We start from the raw sequence: 25,501 nt of genomic DNA, 5'->3' as shown, positions 1-25,501 counted from the left end.
TGTGTTAAGATGCTTCTTTATTCTGATTGTCAAATCTTTGGATGTCGGAGAGCCAGCCTACCCTAGAGCGTTGTTACCCACACTTCGTGATTCATTATAAAGGTGTTTTCACATTTTGTAATGGCGTATTATAACTTAATCAGAGTATTAGCTCGCAATATTTCAGAACCTGGTTGGTCACATTGTTCTTGTGGGTTACTTTGAACTACTTTTAAAAATTACAATAATGTACAGTCGGATGTTGCTGTTAACTCGTTCGCAAGGATTTTGCTATCGAGACGTTATTTGTCAACTAATCTTCTGTAACAACAGTTTGGGGATAGACATGGATTTGCACAATTTACTGTGTTCACTTTTGTGTACCACCATTCTACATTTTTATTCGCAACATTTGCTTGGCTACATAATATAGCTGTATTAAAAGTTTATCTACGCAGTATAAATTGTTGAGGCAAATTATTATCTTAAGCCTCGCCCAGAACTCAATATTTAGTTCGGTGTAGTATTTACGACTGATCGTATTTTGTGCACTGTATTATTAATGGTTATTCTTAGAATACTTGAGTATACAATCTCATGTGTATTGTTAAAAGTATATACAACAGTCATAAAAATTTTAAAAAGACCAATTAAATTACAAAAAATAAAAAAAAATTGAAAAAGTATAACAATAAACAAGAATAACAAAAATAAAAATGTGGAAAAATTAAATATTAGAAATGAAAGAACAAACCTCCCACAGGCATGCGACCTTGTTGCGGTGGCGATGCCCAACTCAAGCCGCTGGTTTGATATACAATAAGAAAACAAATACGGGACCACTCGTCGCCTGAGTCAATAGAAATCTAAGTGCGGTGTAATGTCAGAGTTATGGTACAGTGAAAACTGGGAACCAAAATGAAAAATGCTCGCATCATAGCATTTAAGAGGCGCATGTTTCACGGGAAGCATTGGGGATTTAATAGAAGAGAACAAGTTTTTATACTTTCTGGCAATTTCGGAGACATTTCGACCAAAACATTTTGACATAATCGCACTTTTTTAGGAATTAATCCAAATTCCACAGCGCAGTTAGCTCTCTTATCTGTAAGGCATTGACACGCTTGCAGCATGCAATCTTTAGGAGAAAGTCACTGATCCCATGCACAAACTCCCAAACATTCCCCAGCCATGGTAATCAATATATACCATATGGCTGAAGAGCTTACATGCAAAAGGTAAAAACGTTTTTCTGGTGGAATGAAATTTCTGCGAATAGATTTGCTCCTGCTTGGGAGCTAAAACGTTTATTTAATATTTAAAAGGAGGGGTTGATTTTTATCCCAAAGGGGACCATTTCTGCTCCAAGCATATGCAGTGAGAGACCTAAAAATAGACACAAATTTATGTGCAGACTGGAGATTGAAACACCCTAAACTTTGGTTTGTGCGCCCTCAACTGTGTTGTTTTTGGCACTAAACTTTAATGACCCGTTGTGTCGTATTGCATGACACGTTAACTGCCTTGTTGGATGATAGGTTGGCGTGTGTCATGCTATACGAGATAACATCGTGTATCACGTTCATATACATCTACATCTACATGGATAATCAGCAAATCACATTTGAATATCGTGCACACCGTTCATCGAAACATCTTGACTATAATTCTCAATGTTTCCAATGCCGAACAGCTCGGAAAAAACCTACATCTATATCTTTCGTGCGAGTTCTGACTTCCCTTATATTATTATGATGATCGTTTCTCCATATGTAGGTCGGCATACAAAAATATTTTCGTATTCTGAGGAGGAAGTGGCCTATTGAAATTTCGTGGGAAGATAATGCCACAACAAAAAACGCTCTTGTTTTAATTATGTCCACCCCAATTCATGTATGATGTCAATGACATGTTTCCCCTATTTCTTGACATTACGAAGCGTGGTGCACTGCTTTGAACTCTCTCAACGTACACCATTAATCTTATCTGCTAAGGATCCCACAACGCGCATCATTACTCCAAAAGAGTATGGACCCGCGTACTGTAGGAATTTTCTTTAGTGGATCAGTCGCATTTTGTAAGTATTGTGTGAATAAAACACAGTATTTGTCCGCCTTCCCACACAACATTTTCTGTGTTTTCTTTGCAGTTTAAGTTGTTCGCAATTGCAATTCCTAGGTCTTTAGCCGAATTTACGGGCTTTAAATTTGATTCATCTATCGTACAACCGAAGTTCAGCGGACTTCTTTTAGCACTTACGTGGATAACCTCATACTTTTTATTATTTAGGGTCAATTTGCAAATTTTCGCTTCCTACAGATACCTTTACAAAATCGTTTTATATTTTTTAAATACTTTGATGACATTACTAGAAAATATAATCTGCAAACAACCAAAGATGGCTGTATGTAGATAACGAACGGGCGGAAGAGATACTATAAAACTACCTTGGGGATCCCCAGAAGTTACTTACATCTTACTCGATAGCTTTCCGTCAGTTGCTACGAACTGTGACCTCTCTGACAGGAAGTCACGAAAACAGTCACATAGCTGAGACGATATTCAAGAGCACGCAACTTGACACGATGCGTATTATTACATGATATGTCTGCTAATAATTACAAGTATGACTTCACTACTAATAATTACAAGCGAAAATCACGAATGTGTCAGGAAGTTTTTGGATATAAATATGTCTGATGCTTCCAGGTAAGTTGAAAAGCTAGTTCCCTCCTTTAGCTTTCCTAATGATATATACGACGTGTTCACCTTTTTTGTGCTATGAAAGGAGCTTTATATAGATAGATATACTTGATTACAAAATACAGTTTAAACTATTTATATTTATTAATTAAATTTAGTTTAACTAAAATAGATAGAAATGTACTACCTAATATGAAAATTTGCGGTGGACTGGGACTCAAACTGCGATATCCACTTCTCGCGAGGATTCGAGATATTGGCAAATCCGGCTTCGAGTCTCAGTGTGGCACAAAATTTTATACATCACTTTAGATAGTACATCTGCACCTATTACAGATGAGATTGATTTCAAGTATAAATTTCACAAATATCCCAGATATGGAACCCACACGGAAAATGAGCGTACATAGTACATTTAAATATGATCCTGTAATGATTTAAATGTTAACTCGCTATGTGTGGATTGAATATGTATGTTTTTCCACCAAGTCTCTGTTTATATCTTTGCAAATTGTAGTATTTTATACATGTACAATCTAGTCACTCTTTGGATCAAGAAGCTGTAGTTTGTATATCAGTCACAAGGTGATATTACCGATGAAATGTTCTTTCTTCATGTGAGGCCTAATGTCGAATGAATATGCCGATGAACGACTAAACGCTGCTACAGTCTTAGTGCACTGTTCTGCTACACTTGCAAGAACATCATTGGGTACACTGTTTCTGATTGTATGAGACAACGATCATCTTAAACACGACAGTGATGATTCATTGACGTAGATATCAGTACCACTACTTGAGATATACTTTGGAAACAAAGATGACAGATTCGTAGAGGAAAGTAAAAACCTGAAACTATGTAGTTAGGTAAACGTTTCTGGCATCTACCAGGAATTACACACAACATCCAGAAATGATAGGGTCCAATTCTTCATACTTCTTTTACTTTTATTTGTGCTATGTGTATAACTTTCAGGCCATTGAAATCCAGCAATGCTAGTTCCTTTTCTGAAGCGCCTCTCGCTGCGAGTCCCATTTGTTTGAGATCAGTGCTATTTATTTTGCCAGGGAAAGTCTGAGATACACCTTGACGCTGCGCCGAATGTTTCTCGTAATCCTTTGGCGGCTTCTGCCCCAGCGATCATGCTTTAAGCGGGGTCGGAGCGCTTGCAAGTCGCGTCAGGAGTAACGGGAAAAGTTCGAGGTGCCTTAACCCCCACCCCCCTCCCCCCCCAACACCAACCACCTTCTCAATGGCAGAGCTTAAAAGAAATTGCTCCCGCCACACGAGATTCCACTACTTACTGAGGCGACTCCTTCACAAGCTGAATAAGTGTGTCCCGACTTTACTTCCCAGTTTGTGCGGGCTCAACATTGCCAAGGACAGCGAGCATCACTTTACTTGCTGGAATATCAATTCCGATAAAAGTCGGAGGCGAAACAGCTCCTGCTAGGTTCTTTACAATCCAGGAAACGTAACGCAACTTTCGACACTTACTGGAAGAATTAAAGACATAAATTACTGTTTAGAAGTATGGAACGAAAGATAATTTTTTCCAGTTGCATTACCAGTATGTGATGTGAAACTTCACTGAGAGGTCTTCCAAGGTTTGCTATAGAAGGAATGTGGCATAATGAAAAGTAGACAAGTGTACGATTTTTATTATTTGCGCAATGCTCTATGATTACGGAAATTACAATTTACTTATAGAACCTTTAATGGTAGAGAGGCATTACTTCACCACAATAAAAAAAGAAAAAAAGAAACAAAGTTACTCTAATGTTACTAGATAACTAGATATATTTAAAATGTAGAATTCTAGAAAATGGAAAGGTTTATAAGTCTGTCAGTTAAAGGAAGTCTTTATTAACAACACTAGGCAATATAACATAAGCACTAATCCAGATGTGAGGATCGTAACATACTTTAGAAAATCTGGGAAACAACATTTCATTAGAAGAATGATGTGTCGATGTATCAGTGCTAAATTTCGCTTCAAACTGGTGCTAAGGAAATCAAAATATTTTATGCATTCACCAAACAAAATACGAAAATCGTAAGACATTCAGGGCCAAATCAAAACACGAATTTGGTGGAAAGTATTAGAAATCTATATTTTCCAAAAAATTTAATGTATAAAATAAAAAAATTACATCTATTGAACTTAGACATAATATGCTTGTTATACAGGTATCGTTCAAAAGAACTGACATTCCAAAATAATGTAAACAACAAATACTTCAGAACTTTACAAGAGTTTCAGTTTTCAAGAAAAATCTTCGTTCAATGGCTTTTCAGATCATGCACCTCAGACTAAAGATATTCGCTCCTCAGACGTGATGTTCTGCTGGATTCTGTTCTTAAGAAAGGCGTGAAGTTGGTTTTCTGTGGGGATTTACGAACAGTGTAATAAAGGAATTTTTGGATTTTCTTGAGTCTTGTAAGTAGGCTGTTTAGGGTTTTACATTGGTAACGGCACGTAGCACTGTATATGAAAATCACTGGCTGTGTACAGTCTGTGGCTGGTTCGCATTGTTGTAATATTCGCTATTGTAGTGTTGGGCAGTTGGATGTGAACAGCGCGTAGCGTTGCGCTGTTGAAGATGAGCCGCCAGCAGTGGTGGATGCGGGGAGAGAAATGGCGGAGTTTTGAGAGCGGATGATCTGGACGTGTGTCCATCAGAGACAGTAAATTTGTAAGACTGGATGTCATGAACTGCTATATATATTATGACCTCTGAACACTATTAAGGTAAATACATTGTTTGTTCTCGATCAAAATCTTTCATTTGCTAACTATGCCGATCAGTAGTAAGTGCCTTCAGTAGTTTGAATCTTTTATGTAGGTGTCAGTAGTGGCGCTCGCTGTAATGCAGTAGTTAGAGTAACGAAGTTTTTTCTGATGTCAGTGATTTGTGAAAGTTATAGGTTATTGTTAGTCAGGGCCATTCTTTTGCGGGGATTATTGAAAGTCAGATTGCGATGCGCTAAAAATATTGTGTGTCAGTTTAGTGTTGATCAGAATAGGTAAAGAGCGAAATGTCTGAGTACTTTCAGTTTTGCTCAGCTGTTTGAAAATCAAATAGCGTTAGAGTTTTATCAGCACAGTAATTCAAAAATTTTTCTTTGTGGACGTTTCAGTCTTACAATGTGGTATAGATTGTATACTTCCATGCAGAGGTTTGGGAAGCAGGAGTGGGATTATGGAAAATTACTTCATTGATCGTTGAACGAATGCGGCATTTTCTCTCACTAAGGTTGTTATTTATTCAAAAGCAGGAAAAGCTTAAGAACCAACAGCCGCCACATTCATTAAGTAAGTACGTGGATGCTGTACTCTCAGTGACAGATATCATATATAACTCGTTAGTACATGGGCACAGAGTGAGGAAAATAAGTAATAGACTATCACATCTTGGTAGAGAGATAACAGTAGTATAAAAATTCAAGGTGGAGCGACATCCAGAATTTGTTAACAAACGATTCAAAGACATGGAACCGCATGCAATACAGAGAGTTAAAGATAATGTCTAAGCACGAACTTGGCTGGACATCTAAAATATAGACAACGGGAACGATAAATATAATAAGTTTGCTCAAACTTTTATCACTTTCTTTGAAAGCATTTTCCATTAAACAAATACAAGAAAGTATGCGGCACGAATAAGCAACCGACCCGCATAACTAATGGCAATAGAATATAACATAGTAGTAAACGGGAGTCCTATCATAATATGAAGGTCAGTGCCCAGTACCGTAATTTCATTGCAGGCAACATTGTGAAGTACAGAAGAATGTCAGTAGACAAGTTTGAACAACCTATTACGCTAAAGAAATAGAAAGCAACTCAAGCAAAATTAAAAACGTGTGGCCTGTTTTAAAAGAGACTCCAGGGTAGAATACGGGTGCTCGCCTTGTTACACGTACATTTTGTGAGAACGAAACTGTTAGTGATCCACAGAGTTTTATAAAATACCCAGGACATGGACATGTTTGTATGTGCGCACGATAGCAAGGTCTTTAGTGTCCTTTAAAATGTACAGTAATCACTTCTTGTCGACAGTAAGCAACCTAAATCAATGTTTTAATGATTCATACAAATGCAAATGGGGATCTCAGTCAAGTCTGTCACATGCAGCTACCTGAAACACGCAACAGTGCAATAGTGTGAACTAATGCGTCATTAAACAGTAAAGACTGCCATGGATATGACAATATCTCAAGCAAGATTAGGTAGTCAGTGAATTATACGTTAGTTCACTAATCAGTCATCTATGACATGCGTTTCAGGTGTTGACAGTTTCCGGATAAGCTGAGGTAGTCGTTAGAGAATTCACTTTACAAAATAGGGTGAAACAGATAATGTAGACAACTGCCGGCTCATTGCAATCCTTTCAGTGTCTTAAAAAGATTTTGAGAATGCCGTACGTAAGAGAGTCATGTCACCTTAGTACACGTAACCTCTGCTTCCGGAGAGCAGTATCCACAGAAAATACAATTTATTCTCGCGGTGGCGGAGGTTCTTCGGGACATCAGGATGTAAATTCCACACGTCGCCCACGCTAAAACCACACCTAAATCAAAATGACACATCGTCAGAAGAGAGTAAATGTACCGGTGTTCCTTAAGAGACGGTTTTGCAGCGATACAAATAACAGGCGCATCACAGTGTGCAAGTGAAATGTCCTTAAAACTGTGAGTGTAGTCCAAACTTGAAGTAACCCGGACTGTACGTATCTTCACGAACGTCTAAATACACACAGATTCTCAGTGAAATTCTGCCAATGTATGAACGAAAGTAACGTCTTGTCCAGCCGAATGGAAGTGCTACCAACAAACTGACCAAGACAGCACAGACATGTACTGTGAAATTTCCGTACTTTTGGCGAGCTGAAATAATATGTCGGCTGAAACATATTGTCCAACAATGGGGACCTTCACGCAGCGGGTTTAGAACGGATTTGTGACCTCTGAGTAGAATTTTGTCATCGAATACCAGTAGACTTGGCAGAACGTTTCGTCGTTATTTACAGAGACTTGGTGACTATGTTGAAGATCTGTGTCATGTGTTTCTGTCACCTTGATGTGAAGTATAGCATTCGGTAAAAATTACTTCCCCTGTCATAATAACGTGTAACATCATTCACGCTGTCGCTGGCAGGATTAATTCGAAAAGAGAGCTACAGCACTGCGAGGACATGTTTCGACCGTCAAAAACATTTGATATCGTCTTGTATGCAATAACGTCCAATGAGTTGCCGTTACAAATCCCAAAACTGGTCTACTTCATACGTGGAAAGTAGGCAGCATAAGGCTGTCCTCGAATGTGAACAAACAGGTAAGAGGTTACATCCTGACAGATTACGTAAAGTAGGGGATGCCACTGGGTTCTGTACTTTTTCTGATACAGAAATACATGAATCATCTGCCACTAAAAATGACATGTGACTCAAAAGTATTTCTCTCTGCAGATGACACAAGTGTTACAGTGAAAGATGTGGAACATTAAATAAATGATGTAACTGCTTGTAAAAGAGTTGTGAGCAACATCAGTAAGTAGCTTTCAGGGAACAGATTAACGCTTATCTCGTAAAAATTACGAAGCAAACAGTTTCTGACACGGAACTCTTGCGAAACCGGAAGTATATTGTTCGGAGGTGGTCAGACAGACAGCGAAATCGACAGTTTTAAATTCTTAAACTAGAGCGCGAGTGGAGCCTTTCTTAGAACTAAAATACAGGTTGTTAGCATCTCACTTAGAGAGTGCATTAACGTCACTTAGTTCCAGGAAAATGGACGTAGAGGGATTATGTGAAAAATTTAAGCAGCTTAAAAATCGCCGGTCGCGGCGGTCTAGCGGTTCTAGGCCCGCAGTCCGGAACCGCGCGACTGCTACGGTCGCAGGTTCGAATCCTGCCTCGGGCATGGTGTGTGATGTCCTTAGGTTAGTTAGGTTTAAGTAGTTCTAAGTTCTAGGGGACTGATGACCACAGTAGTTAAGTCCCATAGTGCTCAGAACCATTTGAAGTTTTTGAAGATCGTGGTCTGCCCAGGTATATGCTTTAAGTGGCTTACGGACGGATCTGACCGAGCACGGTTTAATAATGAAACTCGTAAGATGCTTAGTAAGAAAAGGCTGTTGCCCTCTCGGCTTAAGAGAGTATGCACAAATTACGAAAAGCCAAATTTAGTAGAGATTTGTGCGTAGGTGAAAAGCCGTACGAGCGAAGTACAGATAACTGCCACCGTAATACCTTAGCAAAAGAGCTGGCAGAGATCCCCGAGAAACTTCTGGTCCTTTGTAAAATCACTAAGCTGGTCTAGGGCTTCCATTTAGTCCCTTGCTGACCAGTGTGGTGTGTCAGTTGTAGTCAGTGAAACCAAGTTTTAAATTTGGCATTCAGGAAACCACCCCGGATGGAGAATCGGACAAACATACCGTCATCTGACCATTGTAGAGATGCCCATATAGACAACATCATAAGTAGCACCCCCGGCCTATAGAAACTGTAAGTAGGCTGTCTAGATTTTTATGTTGGTAACGCCACGTAGCGCTCTATATGAAAATCACTGACTGTACTGTGTGCAGTGTGTGGCTGGTTTGCATTGTTGGAGTATTTACTATTGTAGTGATGGGCAGTTGGATGTGAACAGAGCGTAGCGTTGCGCAGTGGGAGGTGAGCCGCCAGCAGTGGTGGATGTGGGGAGAGAGAGCGGACAACCTGGACGTGTGTCCGTCAGAGAATGGAAATTTGTAAGACTGGATGTCATGAACTGATGTATACATTATGACTTTTGAACACTATTAAGGTAAATACATTCTTTATTCTCTACCAAAATCTTCCATTGCCCAAGTGTGCCTTCAGTAGTCTGAATCTTTTATGTATCTGACAGTATTGGCGCTCGCTGTGTTACAGTAGTTCAAGTAACAAAGATTTCTGCCAAGTAAGTGATTCATGAAAGGTATAGGTTATTGTTAGTTATGGCCATTCCTATGTAGTGGGTATTAAAGGACAGATTGCGTTGCGCTAAAGATGTTGTGTGTCAGTTTAGTGATGATCCGAATAAGTCAAGAGAGAAATGCTTTCAGTTTTGCTCAGCAGATTGAAAAACAAATAACGTATGAGTTTTATTGGGACAGTCATTTTTAAATTTTTCGAAGGGGACGTTTCAAAACAACAAATATTCTTGAAAATGAATAAATCACCAGCTTTGAATGAACTCCTAATTTCGTTTTACAAAGAGTATTCTACGGCATTGATCGCTTCCTAGCTTGCATTTATCGTGAATGTCTCCCAGCTCGAAGTCCCGAGCGACTGGATAAAAGCGTAGATGACTCCTGTATATAAGAAGGGTGAAAGAAACGACCCGCAAATTTACAGACCAATATCCCTAACTTCTGTTTGCTGCAAAATCAATGATCATATTCTCAGTTCTAATGAAATAAATTTTATTGAGGTTGAGAGGCTTACGTCCACAAATCAACATAGCATAGCTCGTGCGAAACTCCGTTCGCCCTTTTTTCACATGATATGCAGCGAAGCACCGATGAAGAGCAACAGGCAGATTCCATATTTCTAGATATACTGAAAGTATTTGGCATGGTGCTGTACTGCAGTTTGTTAGCGAAGGTACGAGCATATGGAAGAAGTTCACACATATGTGGGTAACGGAACCCAGTATTTTGTTCTCGACGGCAAGTGTTCATAAGCGACAAGGCTATCGTCAGAAGTGCACCAGGGAAGCATGATAGGACCTGTTGCTCTCTGCATACATAAATGATTTGGCGGACGAGGTGGGCAGCAATCTGAAATTGTTTCCTGACGATGCTGTGGTGTACGATAAGGTGTCGAAATTGAGTGGCTGTAGGAAGATACGGGATGAATTAGACAAAATTTGTAGTTGGTGTCATCAATGGCAACTGTTGTTGAGGATCAGTGGACAAAGTTCAAAACCATGGTACAATATGCGTTAGTTGAGTATGTGCCAAGCAAGATCGTAAGAGATGGGAAAGAGCCACCGAGGTACAACAACCGAGTTAGAAAACTGCTGCGGAAGCAAAGGGAACTTCACAGCAAACATAAACGTAGTCAAAGCCCTGCAGACAAACTAAAATTACGCTAAGCGAAATGTAGTGTGAGGAGGGCTATGCGAGAGACTTTCAATGAATTCGAAAGTAAAGTTCTATGTACTGACTTGGCAGAAAATCCTAATAAATTTTGGTCCTATGTCAAAGCGGTAGGTGGATCAAAATAAAATGTCCAGACACTCTGTGACCAAAATGGTACTGAAACACAGGATGCCAGACTAAAGGCCAAAATACTAAATAGCTTCTTCCAAAGCTGTTTCACAGAGGAAGACTGCACTGTGCTTCCTTCTATAGATTGTCGCACAGTTGACAAAATGGTAGATATCGAAGTAGACGACAGAGGGATAGAGAAACAATTAAAATCGCTCAAAAGAGGAAAGGCCGCTGGTCCTGATGGCATACCAGTTCGATTTTACACAGAGTACAGGAAGGAACTTGCCCCCCTTCTTGCAGTGGTGTACCGTAGGTCTCTAGAAGAGCGAAGCGTTCCAAAGGATTGGAAAAGGGCACAGGTCATCCCCGTTTTCAAGAAGGGGCGTCGAACAGATGTGCAGAACTATAGACCTATAGCTCTAACGTAGATCAGTTGTAGAATTTTGGAACACGTATTGTGTTCGAGTATAATGTCTTTTCTGGAGACTAGAAATCTACTCTGTAGGAATCAGCATGGGTTTCGAAAAAGATGGTCATGTGAAACCCAGCTCGCGCTATTCGTCCACGAGACTCAGAGGGCCTTAGACACGGGTTCACAGGTAGATGCCGTGTTTCTTCACTTCCGAAAGGCGTTTGACACAGTTCCCCACAGTCGGTTAATGAACAACTTAAGAGCATACGGACTATCAGATCAATTGCGTGATTGGATTGAGGAGTTCCTAGATAACAGAACGCAGCATGTCATTATCAATGGAGAGAAGTCTTCTGAAGTTAGAGTGATTTCAGGTGTGCCGCAGGTGGGTGTCGGAGGACCGTTGCTATTCACAATATACATAAATGACCTGGTGGATGACATCGGAAGTTCACTGAGGCTTTTTGCAGATGATGCTGTGGTGTATCGAGAGGTTGCAACAATGGAAAATTGTACTGAAATGCAGGAGGATCTGCAGCGAATTGACGCATGGTGCACGGAATGGCAATTGAATCTCAATGTAGACAATTGTAATGTGATGCGGATAAATAGAAAGATAGGTCCCTTATCATTTAGCTACAAAATAGCAGGTCAGCAACTGGAAGCAGTTAATTCCATAAATTATCTGGGAGTACGCATTAGGAGTGATTTAAAATGGAATGATCATATAAAGTTGATCGTCGGTAAAGCAGATGCCAGACTGAGATTCATTGGAAGAATCCTAAGGAAATGCAATCCGACAACAAAAGAAGTAGGTTACAGTACGCTTGTTCGCCCAATGCTTGAATACTGCTCAGCACTGTGGGATCCGCTCCAGGTAGGGTTGATAGAAGAGATAGAGATGATCCAACGGAGAGCAGCGCGCTTCGTCACAGGATTATTTAGTAATTGCGAAAGCGTTACGGAGATGATATATAAACTCCAGTGGAAGACTGCAGGAGAGACGCTCAGTAGGTCGGTACGGGCTTTAAAGTTTCGAGAACATACCTTCACCGAAGAGTCAAGCAGTATATTGCTCCCTCCTACGTATATCTCGCGAAGAGACCATGAGGATAATATCAGAGAGATTAGAGCCCACACAGAAGCATACCGACAATCGTTCTTTCCACGTACAATACGAGACTGGAATAGAAGGGAGAACCGATAGAGGTACTCAGGGTACCCTCCGCCACACACCGTCAGGTGGCTTGCGGAGTATGGATGTAGATGTAGATGTAGATGCCTATTAATTTGGGAAAATGTAAGTGAATACGGATGAGTAGGAAAAACAAACCTGTAATTTTCAGATACAGCATGGCAAATATGATGCTTGACGAAGCCACATCGTTTAAATATCTGTGGGTAACGTTGCGAAGCGATATGAGGTGCAACGAGGATCTGAGGACTGTGCTAGGCAAGCCGAATCTTCGAACTCTGTTTGTTGGAAGAATTTTAGAGAAGTGTGGTTCTTCATTAAAGGAGACCGCTTGAAGGACGCTTATGAGACCTGTTCTTGAGTACTGCTAGAGTGTTGGGGATCTGTACCGGGTCATATTGAAGGAAGACATCGAAGCAATTCAGAGGCGGGTTGCTAGTTTTGTTACCGGTAGGTTTGAACAACACGTAAGTGTTACGGAGGTGCTTCGGGAAGTCAAATGGGAATCGCTGGAGTGAAGGCGATGTTATTTTCGAAAAACACTATTGAGAAAGTTTACACGACCGGCATTTCAAGCTGACTGCCGGATTATTCCACTTCCGCTCACATACGATGATAAGATGCGAGAAATAGGGCCCATGCAGAGGCATATGGACAGTCGTTTTCCCCCGCTCTCTCTTCCAGTGGCACAGCAAAGGAAATGACTACTAGTGGTACAAGGTACCCTCCTCCACGAACCTACTGCTGCTATTTTTGCTATACAAGTAAGAACGACCTCTTCCGTCCCTGACGCTGAGACGCGGAGTCTCTATTAATTTGCTTCCTTTCATCTGTTATCCACTAAAGCTCGCGGAACAGCGAGCAGTCAACAACAGCGGCAGTAAACAGCTAGCGACGCACAGAGCAGCATGGCTCGTCTCTTCACCAAGCAGCACACATACGCACATTCGCAGAGGTGTGTGTTGTAAACTTAGTTACAACAGCGGCACACGTTTCATGTTTGCAGTGATCTTCTTACCCACTGCCATGGAACAGTAAGTAAATAAATTGCTGACTAATGAAAGTGTGTTGCACGCGGAGGGATCCAAGAAGGTCTGACGAAGTAGTTTGGCGAGGATCCTGTCAAATGTTAGTATAGCTAATCTTACAGTTGATCTGAAAAATGGTACGGACTATTCAATGAGTAGTATAAAAAAATGGGAATGGACGATTCAACGCGTAATCTGAATATGACTAAATAAAAACGAATAAATAATAAGATTGCCGGAACCGACAACACAGTTGGTGCTTAGATACAATGTTTTACGAAGTGGAGCCGAAATTTCTTTCTAGTTTTGAAGTAGTCAAAGCTTCATTGAGGAGAGCTATTGATTTGAAAAAATTTGCTTGTGATGCAAGACATGTGGTGACGAAGGCCACACTAGTTAAAATGGATAAAAATATTTTAGTTTGCAATAACGAATACGGCAATAAGCGAAATAGCGAGCTCAGCTTATAATATGAGGTTGAAATGGCTCTGACCACTATGGGACTTAACATCTGAGGTCATCAGTCGCCTAGAACTTAGAACTACTAACTAACTAACTAACCTAAGAACGTCACCACACATCCATGTCCGAGGCAGGATTCGAACCTGCGATCGTAGCGGTCGCGCGGTTCCAGACTGAAGCACCTAGAACCACTCGGCCACAACGGCCGGCTTGTAATATGAGGAAGGAAACCAAAAAATTTACGGATGCCAGCAATGGATTATAATTGTGTAATATTGCTGCAACTCTCATGTGGCCAGTACTGTAAGTTCTTACTGCTAAAAGTCTTACTGGTGACAGTAAATATCATGTATGTAGAAATCATCATGTAGCTTTTTCAGCTTCTTGTACGTATTGGTTTTGCCAGACGCACGAGTGATGATTCGTAGCTCAAACGTGTTAACGGTTTACTGAAGGGATGAGAATAATCTGTAGCTAACCAAAACTCAGAGTTATGTAATACTTAGAAATACATCATAAGTCATGAAACTGTGATCTTGATGGGATTGGAAAACCAAACTACGGTCGCAGGTTCGAATCCTACCACGGGTATGGATGTGTGCGATGTCCTTAGGTTACTTAGGTTTAATTAGTTCTAAGTTCTAGGCGACTGATGACCTCAGAAGTTAACTCGCATAGTGCTCAAAGCCAGTTTTCGGCGCAGTACGTGGCAATTTACAATATTTCTTTCCGACATCGGTACTTCTTATTGGTATTTGGAGCTGCCAGTTCATCTATCTCAGATCTGTTTCCACTTTTACCTGAAGATAAACATACCGGAAGTTCCAGTAGCCAAATCCGACTGGTACACTGTCTGGCCACCTATACTAAGGACAAAACGGAGACCTTGGGAAATGCCTATGACTTCTTTCCTACTCTGGACTCACGGTGAGTAATTTTCCGTCATTCCTGTTCTCATTCTCAACTGACCATTAATCTTCATCCTTCCGTTCTCGCCTTGGGAAGAATTCAGTAAAATCTATTACTTAAATTCCTCGTGAACTTTTGGGATCTTAAGTTCTTGGTACTATTGTAAGAGAGGCGCTTTATATAAAGAAATGACACGGAACTTAATAAAAATAAATCCTACGCAGGGATGTCAGATGTAGCGGGGCAGATTGGACCTCTAGACGGAGTTAACGCCTAAAACATCGTAATTCGTCTGAAGCAAAATCAACTGTTCACGAATTGTATCGTAGATGGAGTTTGCTCTACAGATTGATTTAGTTCGTAGGAAATTTAGTTTGAGGTCAAAAGAATGCTGTGGTGTAATGGACAATAGATCGAAGTTTCCACATACCAGCTGGGTGGTTAAAATGACGACAATTTTGGCGAAATGAACACAACTTCGAGAGAAAACACAGAATTCAATCAGTAACTTAACGGTCCACGAAAGTCAAAGCAAAAAAGATAGTTGAAGGCTGAAATCAACAATGCCTGACATGCTGATGCATTCTCTAAACGAAAATGAATACGGGTATTTAAAAATCTGATCGCGGATCGTTTTATATAATGTAACACTGCTGAAACAGATGAATTAAGCTTCATTATAAATTAAGATGTTTCATTAAAATATCTGGCTGCAAAATCTAACAGGCGAGCTCAGAAGAGCAAACCTATATACGAACATACCGCTGGATATATTTCGTAAACCACATCAAATACTGACGAACCGATTCCACAGGCCGAACGTGAGGGGGGGGGTGGAGGGGGGAGAGACTAGTGTAATTATTTAATACATCCATTAAAAATGCAAGGAAACCTACGTTTTTTTCAAATGGAACCTCGCTAGTTTTTTAGCACATCTGAACATATAAACAAATACGTAATCAGTGCCGTTTGTTGCATTGTAAAATGTTAATTACATCCGGAGATATTGTAAACTATAGTTGACACTTGAAACCTCCGACGTTCAGTTGCGTGTTGTAAAAAACACGGGCCACGGTCGGCGAGCAGTATCTGCAGGGACATGTTTACGATGACGACCATGTTTACGAGTATGGCTGTACTGCACTGTTGTGGTTTGATCTAGCTGTCGCAGTGTCCGCATGTAGCGCTTGTTGCTATTTTTAATCTGCATTCGTCTCCGCACGCAGACCAACTGTAGTACACCGTGTTACCAGACGTCTGTGATAGTGTAGTGTTGTAGGAACTGTGACCATAGTGTATTCGAACTCTGAAAAGGCGGAGATGATACTCATCTATGGCACCTGTCGACGAAATGCATCTGAAGCCTGCAGGGTGTATGCAGAACGGTACCTGGACAGAGAGCATCCAACGTGCCGAACATTGCAAAACATCTACCGCCAACTCTATGCAACAGGTATGGTCGTAGCACGCAAACGGGTCCGTAACAGGCCCGTCGCAGAAGAAGCGGGTGCAGCTGGTGTTTTAGCTGCTGTTGCCATGAACCCACACGTGAGTACACGGGACATTGCGAGAGCCGGTGGACTAAGTCAAAGTAGTGTCATGCGCATACTGCATCGTCACCGCTTTCAACCGTTTCATGTGTCGCTACATCAGCAATTACATGGTGATGACTTTAATCATTGAGTGCAATTCTGTCAATGGGCATTAACAGAGAATGCGTTGCAGTTCTACCTGTTTACCGATGAAGCCGGTTTCACAAACCACGGGGCAGTGAATCTACGGAATATGCATTACTGGTCGGTGGACAATCCTCGCTGGCTCAGACAGGTAGAGCGTCAGCGACCGTGGACTGTAAATGTATGGCGCGGAATCATTGGCGACCACCTCATTGGTCCTCACTTCATAGCAGGCGCCCAAACAGCTGCAACATACATCGCGTTTCTACAGAATGATCTGCCAACGTTGCTCTAAAATATTCCACTGGAAACGCGTCGACGTATGTGGTATCAGCATGATGGTGCACTTGCACATTCCGCAATTAACACTAGGCTGACCCTTGACAGGATGTTCGACGGGCGTTTCATAGGACGTGGATGACGTATAAATTAGCCAGGCCGTTCTCCTGATCTTACAACCTCTGCACTTCTTTCTGTGGGGTACGTTAAAGGAGAATGTGTGCCTACAATCCCAGAGAATATAAAAAAAATTGTATTCTGGCAGCCTGTGGCGACATTACACCAGGTGTACTGCGGAGTGTACAGCATTCAGTACGGCAGAGATTGCAGTTGTGTGCAGCAAATGATGGCCACCACGTTGAACATCTATTAGCCTGACATGTGGGGACACACTCTATTCAACTCCGTAATTGAAATCGGAAACCACGTGTGTACGTGTACCTCACCCCTCATTGTAATGTACATGTGCGTCAGTGAAAAAGACTAATAAAATGGTGTTAGCATGTGGACGTAATGTGCTGTTCCAGTCTCATCTATACCTTAGGTCCATCACCGTTCCCTTTGGATCCCTACGTAATACGGTGCTCTCCGATACACACGATCGAACAGTGGAGGAATGGTACTCAAGCGTCAACTTCAGGTTACAGTATCTCCGGATGTAAGTAACATTTTACAATGCTACAAACGGCACTGATTACGTATTTATTTATATGTTCACATGTGCTAACAAAACTAACGCGGTTCCATTTAAAAAAACGTAGGTTTGTGTTAAAAAGCATACATCCTTGCATGTTTGTATGATTTGTATTAGACAATTACGCTAGCTGCTCTCCTCACGTTCGGTCTGTGGAATCGGTTCGTCAGTATTTGATGTGGTTTACGAAATATATCCAGCGGTAACGTTAGGTGACTCACCCTGTATATACAGTCCCAAACAAAGTTTCTTCACAAGTTTGCTTTACCTCAAATAAATAACGTACGGTGTGAAGTGTGCGTCGTGAGCACAATCGGAAAATCTGTTCGGATAACTGTTTTATGAGACGGAAACCGTTGACCTATTTCACTATTACCTTCAAACTTCAAAATTCCTTACGATGTACAAAGTCAGGCTTTCCAGATTGTCATTCTTAGATTTCATTCTTACAAGGGGACCTTCTCGTCTCAGAAATTAAGTTGGGGATGAGACTTCGCAGGTTTGTATTATATCTCAAGGGTGTCCATTTGTAGAAGTCTTAACGCGCACTATCCTAGAAATTCCGAGAGAAAGTGCCCAGTAAAGCATTAAGCGTGGCTCATACTTGCGTCATTACAATCGGAATTAGCTTGCCATCCAATAGGTGAAATAGCTCACTAGTATCTCTGCTTAGCAACGTAAACAGATATCGTAGTTAGCTTCGCTCTCAGAAACATTTTAAAAATATAATTATAGCACAGACAGTTGAACTTTAAGCTGTGTCCATTGTCGTTCATAGCCGTTCTACAAGAAACTGACACAAAAGTTTTGTTTGTCTGCGACCAGAGCAATGGCTTCTGCGGCCGTTCTGAGATGACACGCTGTCGCGCTTCCGACACGGTGCTGTTCTGTTTGGATGCGGCGAATCTCTGTTCATTCTGCGCGTTACTGTGTTGTGTTAAATTGCGATTGCGTTGATGAAGTCTTTTAGTTTCCTTCTTTTCACAGGCTGCTAAACACTGACTTGGCTATCATGTTTCCCTGGCAGGTTACTGTTAGATTTGAATTTGGCAGCCAAGTTCATTGAAACTTTCTACATAAACTTGTAGGGAAAGCTGAATTCCATCATTGCGACAATTCGATGTGTACAATTACCACTTACCATGCTGATGTTGATTACAAATAATTCAGAGTATTTAATTTGCCCCCTGCGGTAGGAAACTGCAGCTTAATAGAAGTCTTATCTAAGTATGAAGACATCAAGCGAATTCGATATGAACGATAGTCAAGCCAACTTAGATTGCAATGATTTAGTGGTGCTCTTCTGTCAAGATGAAAAATAAAATATTCCAGCCCGTGATTTTGTTTGTGGTTACAGCGAGGATGTTATTTACAATGCACAGACTTTGACTTCTCACGTAAGTAAAGATATTTGTATTGTAGAACCGTCTGCAACAAAATAATGGCTTATCTTGTGACAGAAAATCAGTTGACGAATGTGTGAAGATTCCAGCAATCGGGAATTGTTGAGGAGAGGCCACTAAATACTCTTGAAGCATTTCCATCTTTACTTAGGTAAGGCACTGTAGACAGTCCAGTTTAGAAAGGTAGTATAGTACGGTAACTAACAAGAGACGTCAAACTTGTGACGTCAGTAGCACAGATGAAGAGAGAAACAACTTGTCGCTGAATGCTGTTGGTGACATTCAGAGAACAGCATTGGAAATTACAATATCAGACAATGTTAGCATAGATTCAAACTCTGAGTCAAATATATCAGTAGAAAAACAGAGTCGGTATGTCAACCAATGCTAACAGACCTACCCGCGGATGCAACTGAAAGCAAACATGACGAGTTAGCTAGTGATTACCAGTAACAGGTGACTTTACAGCACAAATCCCACAACGAACAAACAGAGTTTTACAACAATAACACGCAAACAGCAAACGAAAGTAACTGCAGAAATGATGGGACATTGGAAGAAAGTATGGAAACTGCGTATGCGCCACCTTCGGCATACGAGATGGTGGCTCACGACTGCCTCTCAGATTCACTGACGCCGTACTCGATGATAAACGGCTAAGGAAATGGACGGAGCAGACATTCGGTGAAGGCCAGTGTCAATGCAAACCCGGAAGAACGTAAAAAATTAAGGTTCAAATTCAAACCGGAAACGTATCCTCCGGCCATTGAGGTATGGAATGGCATGAAATGATAGACTAGAAAAAAAAGGGCCAAACGCTTCGATCATATAGGATTACCGCGTTAACCCTACAATTCTATTGGGGTTTATATGACCCTAAACGGTTATAAATTTCGTTGCTTATTGTTAAAATGCCAAAGCAACATTATAAAATTTTGGTGACTTTGTATGAAATGCAAGAGCGTATGTAGTTAAAATTTTTTAAAAATATTTTAACTCGTCTTGTGATAAACCTTACGAGTTACATACATAATGTTCGGGTCAATGTGACTCAACATTTATTTGATTACCGTTAAGCTAGATTCTCTCTGGTTGTCTCAGACTTTATACTAGTAATACTTACTCTCAACATTCAACAAATCAACAAATGCGCAGCGTTTACAACAATAGGCTTGTCATTAAGACTTGTCAACTGTTCGAATTATTCGTTGTATCTACTCCGTTTCTGTTTTCTAACATTAGTGATCAGTCTGAATTCTGACGCGATGTCGAATACATTGTTTACTGACGTCGAGTTGGAAGAATTAGTAAACAGCTTAAAAGACGAAGTATCACTTCCAGAGTTCGTAAATAATGTCAGTAATGCCTTTGGAAACGTGTGTCCTGATGACATTGACGGCAGTCCACAGACACATCAAGGTAGAGTGCAGACTTCTGTTTCTAAGAGCGGGAACACAAATTTGCAGTTGCAGTCACCAGCACAACACGGCCGTTTATCTGCTTCGAACGTAGTCAGGAGTATCATGGGAGTTACCAGGTTTGTAGGCAGCAGCATCAATGATGTAAATAGTTCATTTGAAGTATTATTTCCTACAGCACTTCAGAATTAAACAATAAAGATCTCAAATATTGGGGAGCATACTTACGCCTCTCGTTCTCAAAAAGTTTGTAGGATAAGGTTACTGGGCGGAACATATTTCGATCAACCATATACCTAGAAACGTTCTGTAAAATATTGCGTGTCATGCGATTTGATATAAAATCTACTTGAGCGGAAAAGTGACGTACTGATAAACTCGCCGCAATTTGCAGCGTCTGGGAGAAGTGGTTAGAAGTCCTTCCTAAACTGAATAATCCAGAAGAAAATGTGACCGTCGACGAGCAGCTGGTAAAAGAACGTCCCAAGCAAACAGGCAAATTATGTGACAGAAAATCTTCAAACATGGCTCTGAGCACTATGGGACTTAACGTCCGAGGAAGCAGTGGCTATAAAAATGCAGGAGGAGACGAGTGGTGGTAGGCAAATGTGTAGTGCACGGAGATTTGCCCATCATCATCAGTGGTCTGCCAAAAGGCAGGTCTTGAGTCCCCTAGAACTTAAAACTACTTAAACCTAACTAACCTAAGTACATCACACACATTCATGGCCGAGGCAGGATTTGAACCTGCGACAGTAGCGGTGGCGCGGTTCCAGACTGAAGCGCCTAGAACCGCTCGGCCACACAGGCCGGCCAAATCTTCACATATACTGAAAGTTCAAATTTATACAGGAGGGAAGAGGGGAGAAGCACCAGAAAAAATCAGGGAATGAGAGTAGTTGCTTATCATATTTGTGATTCGTGAGGTCAGAATATAACGTGTGATAATTTTTTACTACACACAATATGTGACAGCTGCACCAGAAAAGGAAACTGACAAAATTAGGAATCACATGTAAAAATAAGCAAGAGCTTCGACAAAATGTGACCGATAAGAAGATTCACACAGTTTCATTATATTTCACAACTGGCACACGGTGGTGAATAACATTTCTAAGAGAAATAAGAATGTTGTTCTAAGGATCACTCTCTACCATGGTGCGAAAATAAGAAACAGTGCTGATAAGAATCCAAAAATGATTTTAGATTATAATTCAACCACAGGAACCGTAGACACACTAGATCAGCTAACAGGTACATATAAATGCAAACGCAAAACCAATAGATTGCCCATGACAGATTTCTACATCCTTCTTGATGTTCCTGCTTATAATGCGTATGTCTTGGGGAGTTCGATTGCCCCTAACAGTAATGCAACAAAAATGACTAGAAGGATAATATTTTGGGAAGAACTTTGAAATTCACTGATTGCAGAACACATTTGATCAAGGAACGACTTTCCAATAACATTAGATTTTTTTGAGAGAGGCCCGGTGAGTCCAAGACCCTGAATGAGTGACGGGTGTGACTAAATCAGTAACAACAACAAACTCTACTAAACATGCACGCTGTAATCTACAAGGAAATACAATAAAACAAACACGTTGTGTGGAAAGTGTAATAAACATGTGTGCAAAACACACGTCATCTATTGTGTTCAAACTGCAGGGAGTAAGAAGAAAAGAAAGTAATACTGGCAGACGGATAGATGGTTGTTGAGAATGGCTTTTTGGTGGAAATATCTGTTGTTCCTAAAGTACTTCGCATGATTATTAAAATAATAAACGTTCTTTACTGAAGTTCTGTGCATTATTATTACTATTATTGCTATCGCTATGATCACTAACATCATAGTGTAATATTACTGCAATGTCGTTGGCTTACAACTGTACTAAAAATATGTGTGAGTACAAGATTTTTTTAGCATTTTATTATGTCGGGTTAAATTGACCTGGATAGTACTTAGATAGAAAATTGAACAGAACAGCACGGATGAGCATTAATAAGTTACAGACTGATGCAAAAATATTTGCTTTGAAACAGTTTCAGTATGTCAGTGACGGACATTGGTCTCTTACAGGAAATGGTGTTCTACTGAAACGGATGTTGCCATAACCCTTTCAGTTAGAATAGCATTCCTGTGTGTAACGTTGATAAATTAGGAACGAGGTGAGGTATTGGAATAAAAATAGCAGGAGTCACTATTGTAAATTTATATGCGCCTTCTGCGGAGGAGTAATGGAGCCGCAAGAGCCACATTCTTAAAGGAAAGCATACTTTATTTACCGAGGGAAATGCCACTACAACTTATGATCTGCAGAGATTTAATTGTGTATTAAGTCGTAAAAATCAAAGTCCCAACTCCAGTTACTCATATGACTTGTGAGGTCTTGTTGTTGATTTAAAACAAAAAGGTGCGGGGAAAAGAAAATACCTAACAACGGTCAATTTCACTCACATTGTTGGAAATTCTGTAGTAGGATTGACAGAATTTATGTACCGGAAAATTTTGTAGACAAAAATGTTGTGAACAGAAACTGTTATCATTAGCTTTACCGAACACAGTGAGTTGTTAACCTGTGTAAATTTAATACCACAACCTAACCGAAGTGTAAGATTCCAGTGAAATCTAAATGTATTGTTGTAATCAGAAGAAGACTTAGATAAAGACCTAACCAGGGCTTTGGCAATGTGTCTCTGTTGACCAAGCTAGAATGGTGGACCCGATTCGCGAAACCGACGGTAAGGAAAGTTTTAATATCGTTTAACATACGTAAGGCTAGAGAAAGTAAACAGACTCTAGACTTCTGCTCTAGTGTGCTAAGGGACCTCTAAGATCTCACAGATGGAGTTCATACAAGATTAAAAGACATCAAGCAAGTAAAAGCAAAATTATTAAGTCCGAAACGTCAGAAACGAGAGAGACTCAAAACCCCATTGTAGATGAGACTGCTGACCATCTTGTCAGACACGGCAAGAACAGGAGAACAATTTTCATGGGTGAACTTCAAATCGATGATGGTACCATGATCACCGCCCAGGAGGGAATAGTTAAGGAATTATCAACGTATTATGAACGAATGTATGCATCAAGAGAAACAAACGAAGAAGAATATGATGAGCTCTTTGGTACATACTTGCCATGAATATCGCGAAATGACAATGAGAACATTTCTTCGAACATCACCAAGATAGATTTAAAGGAAATCGTGCGCAGCTCTCCCGCTAAGAAATCACCAGAACCTAACGAATATCCCTCGAGGAATTAATAAGCATTTTATCCTATGCATCACTGACATCATAAGCCAACAGTAGACTTGTGCTTTTAGAAGAAGGATTTTACAAACTGCGGCTTCGTAGCGTGATGTCTATGCGCTAACACAAGCAAGTGAGATAGGCTGTGCCCTGCTTTTCATAGATTTCTATAAGGCATTTGGTCAAATTACTCACAAGTGCCTGATAGAGAAAATGTGCCGAATGAACTTCCTGCCAAAAAGCATCGACAACATCAACAACGTGCCAATGGGTGTTACTGCACATACCTCCTCAAGTGGCAACTGAATAAAAGATTGACATAAAAAGTTGCCCCTTATCAGTGCGTCTGTTCGTTATATCGCTGGAACTTTCCTGAGACAGCTACAGCTTAGACTGATAGACAGTGCCGTTCCAGGAACAATGACCGTGGTAGGCCCCTACGGGGACGAAGTAGGCCTAATCATCAGAGAATACCCAGATGTGCTACAACCAGAGGTGGCACTTGCAAAATATTGTTCCTCATCATGTGCGAGGGTAAATGAAAACTAAAGTAAATTTCTGGATTAAAGGGGCGAGTGGATGAACAATGTCAGTCAACACAAGGCTATTGGAATAGCACTGACAACTTCCTTTTTAATGATAGCAATAAACTGGCGGGAGGTGGCAAGAATAATCAAGGGAGTCTTAAGTGAAAATTGTAAACGTAGCATAGACCAGTTCCAGAGAATACAGCTCATCAACAAGGTCTACTACATAGCTCATTTTCTCCCATCCCATCACTGGCGGCCAAGATGATCATGTCCACCTTATCAAAGTTCTTATGGAAAGGGAAACTGTTTCGAGTGCCGTTGAAGGCAGCAGTGCTGTACCCAAGCAATCCAGGAACAGAAGTAAACGATATCGAGTCTAAGATGATGGAGCTGAATGTCAAACGAACATTAAGCATAACGTGCAACAATACAGAATGCATTATACCAAAACTATACGACATTGTCAGGCCAGCATGTGTAGAACTGCCGATCACAAATGTTTTAAACTAAAACCTATTATGTATCTTTATCTTTAAAGAATCTGTCTTAGCAAAAAGCTTTCAAAATCAAAAAATATTACAGCAAAGATGATTTTAGCAATAAGAAGAATACACGAAAGGAGAAATAATATAGAAACTAAATGTACTGGAATAGCATGAATGTTGACTGGAAAAACATCAATAGTGATGCTCTTTCTTCTGACGTGAAAACAGCATGGTACAAGGTAGTCAATAACACGATCAGCAGCAACGAGTGAATCTTTGCCACCGGTTTAAGCGACACTAACCTCTGTAGCAAAAGCAACCTTGTTGATGCTGTGCCTCATTGGTACACGCGTGGAGATCTGATTGGCAACTGCAGGAGGACCAGGGAAAATAATTGCTCAAATAACAAGAATTTCCGCAGTCAATATGCCGACTAATATTTTATTGAGACCAGAAGAAAGTTACCACGCTCAGGCGAAAAATAACGCAGTGATTTGCTTAATGGACAAACATAAAAACTACGTTGCCAACAATATTGGGTGCGATGAACATAGTGAGTAAGTGGAAACTGAATTCGAACCATAATAAGAAATAAGGTAATATACTCCGAATTGTCCTCAACAGAGTGGGTATAGGTTAGGGACACGTGGATTCCTCGTGGAGAGGGGATGGATTGGAACACGAACCACTAGCAGTGCAGCGGAGAGGAGCCCCACTACTCCGGCAGCGCTTTCCCTTCCGTAACGTCCCCCTGAAGACACATATAGTATAAGTCTGTATTACAGCAGACACAAAAATACGATGGCAGTCATCTGGTGTCTGTTACAAAG

Source organism: Schistocerca gregaria, chromosome 4 (genome assembly GCF_023897955.1).
Source record: "Schistocerca gregaria isolate iqSchGreg1 chromosome 4, iqSchGreg1.2, whole genome shotgun sequence".
NCBI lineage: Eukaryota > Metazoa > Arthropoda > Insecta > Orthoptera > Acrididae > Schistocerca > Schistocerca gregaria.
Note: the sequence above shows the minus strand (reverse complement) of the source record.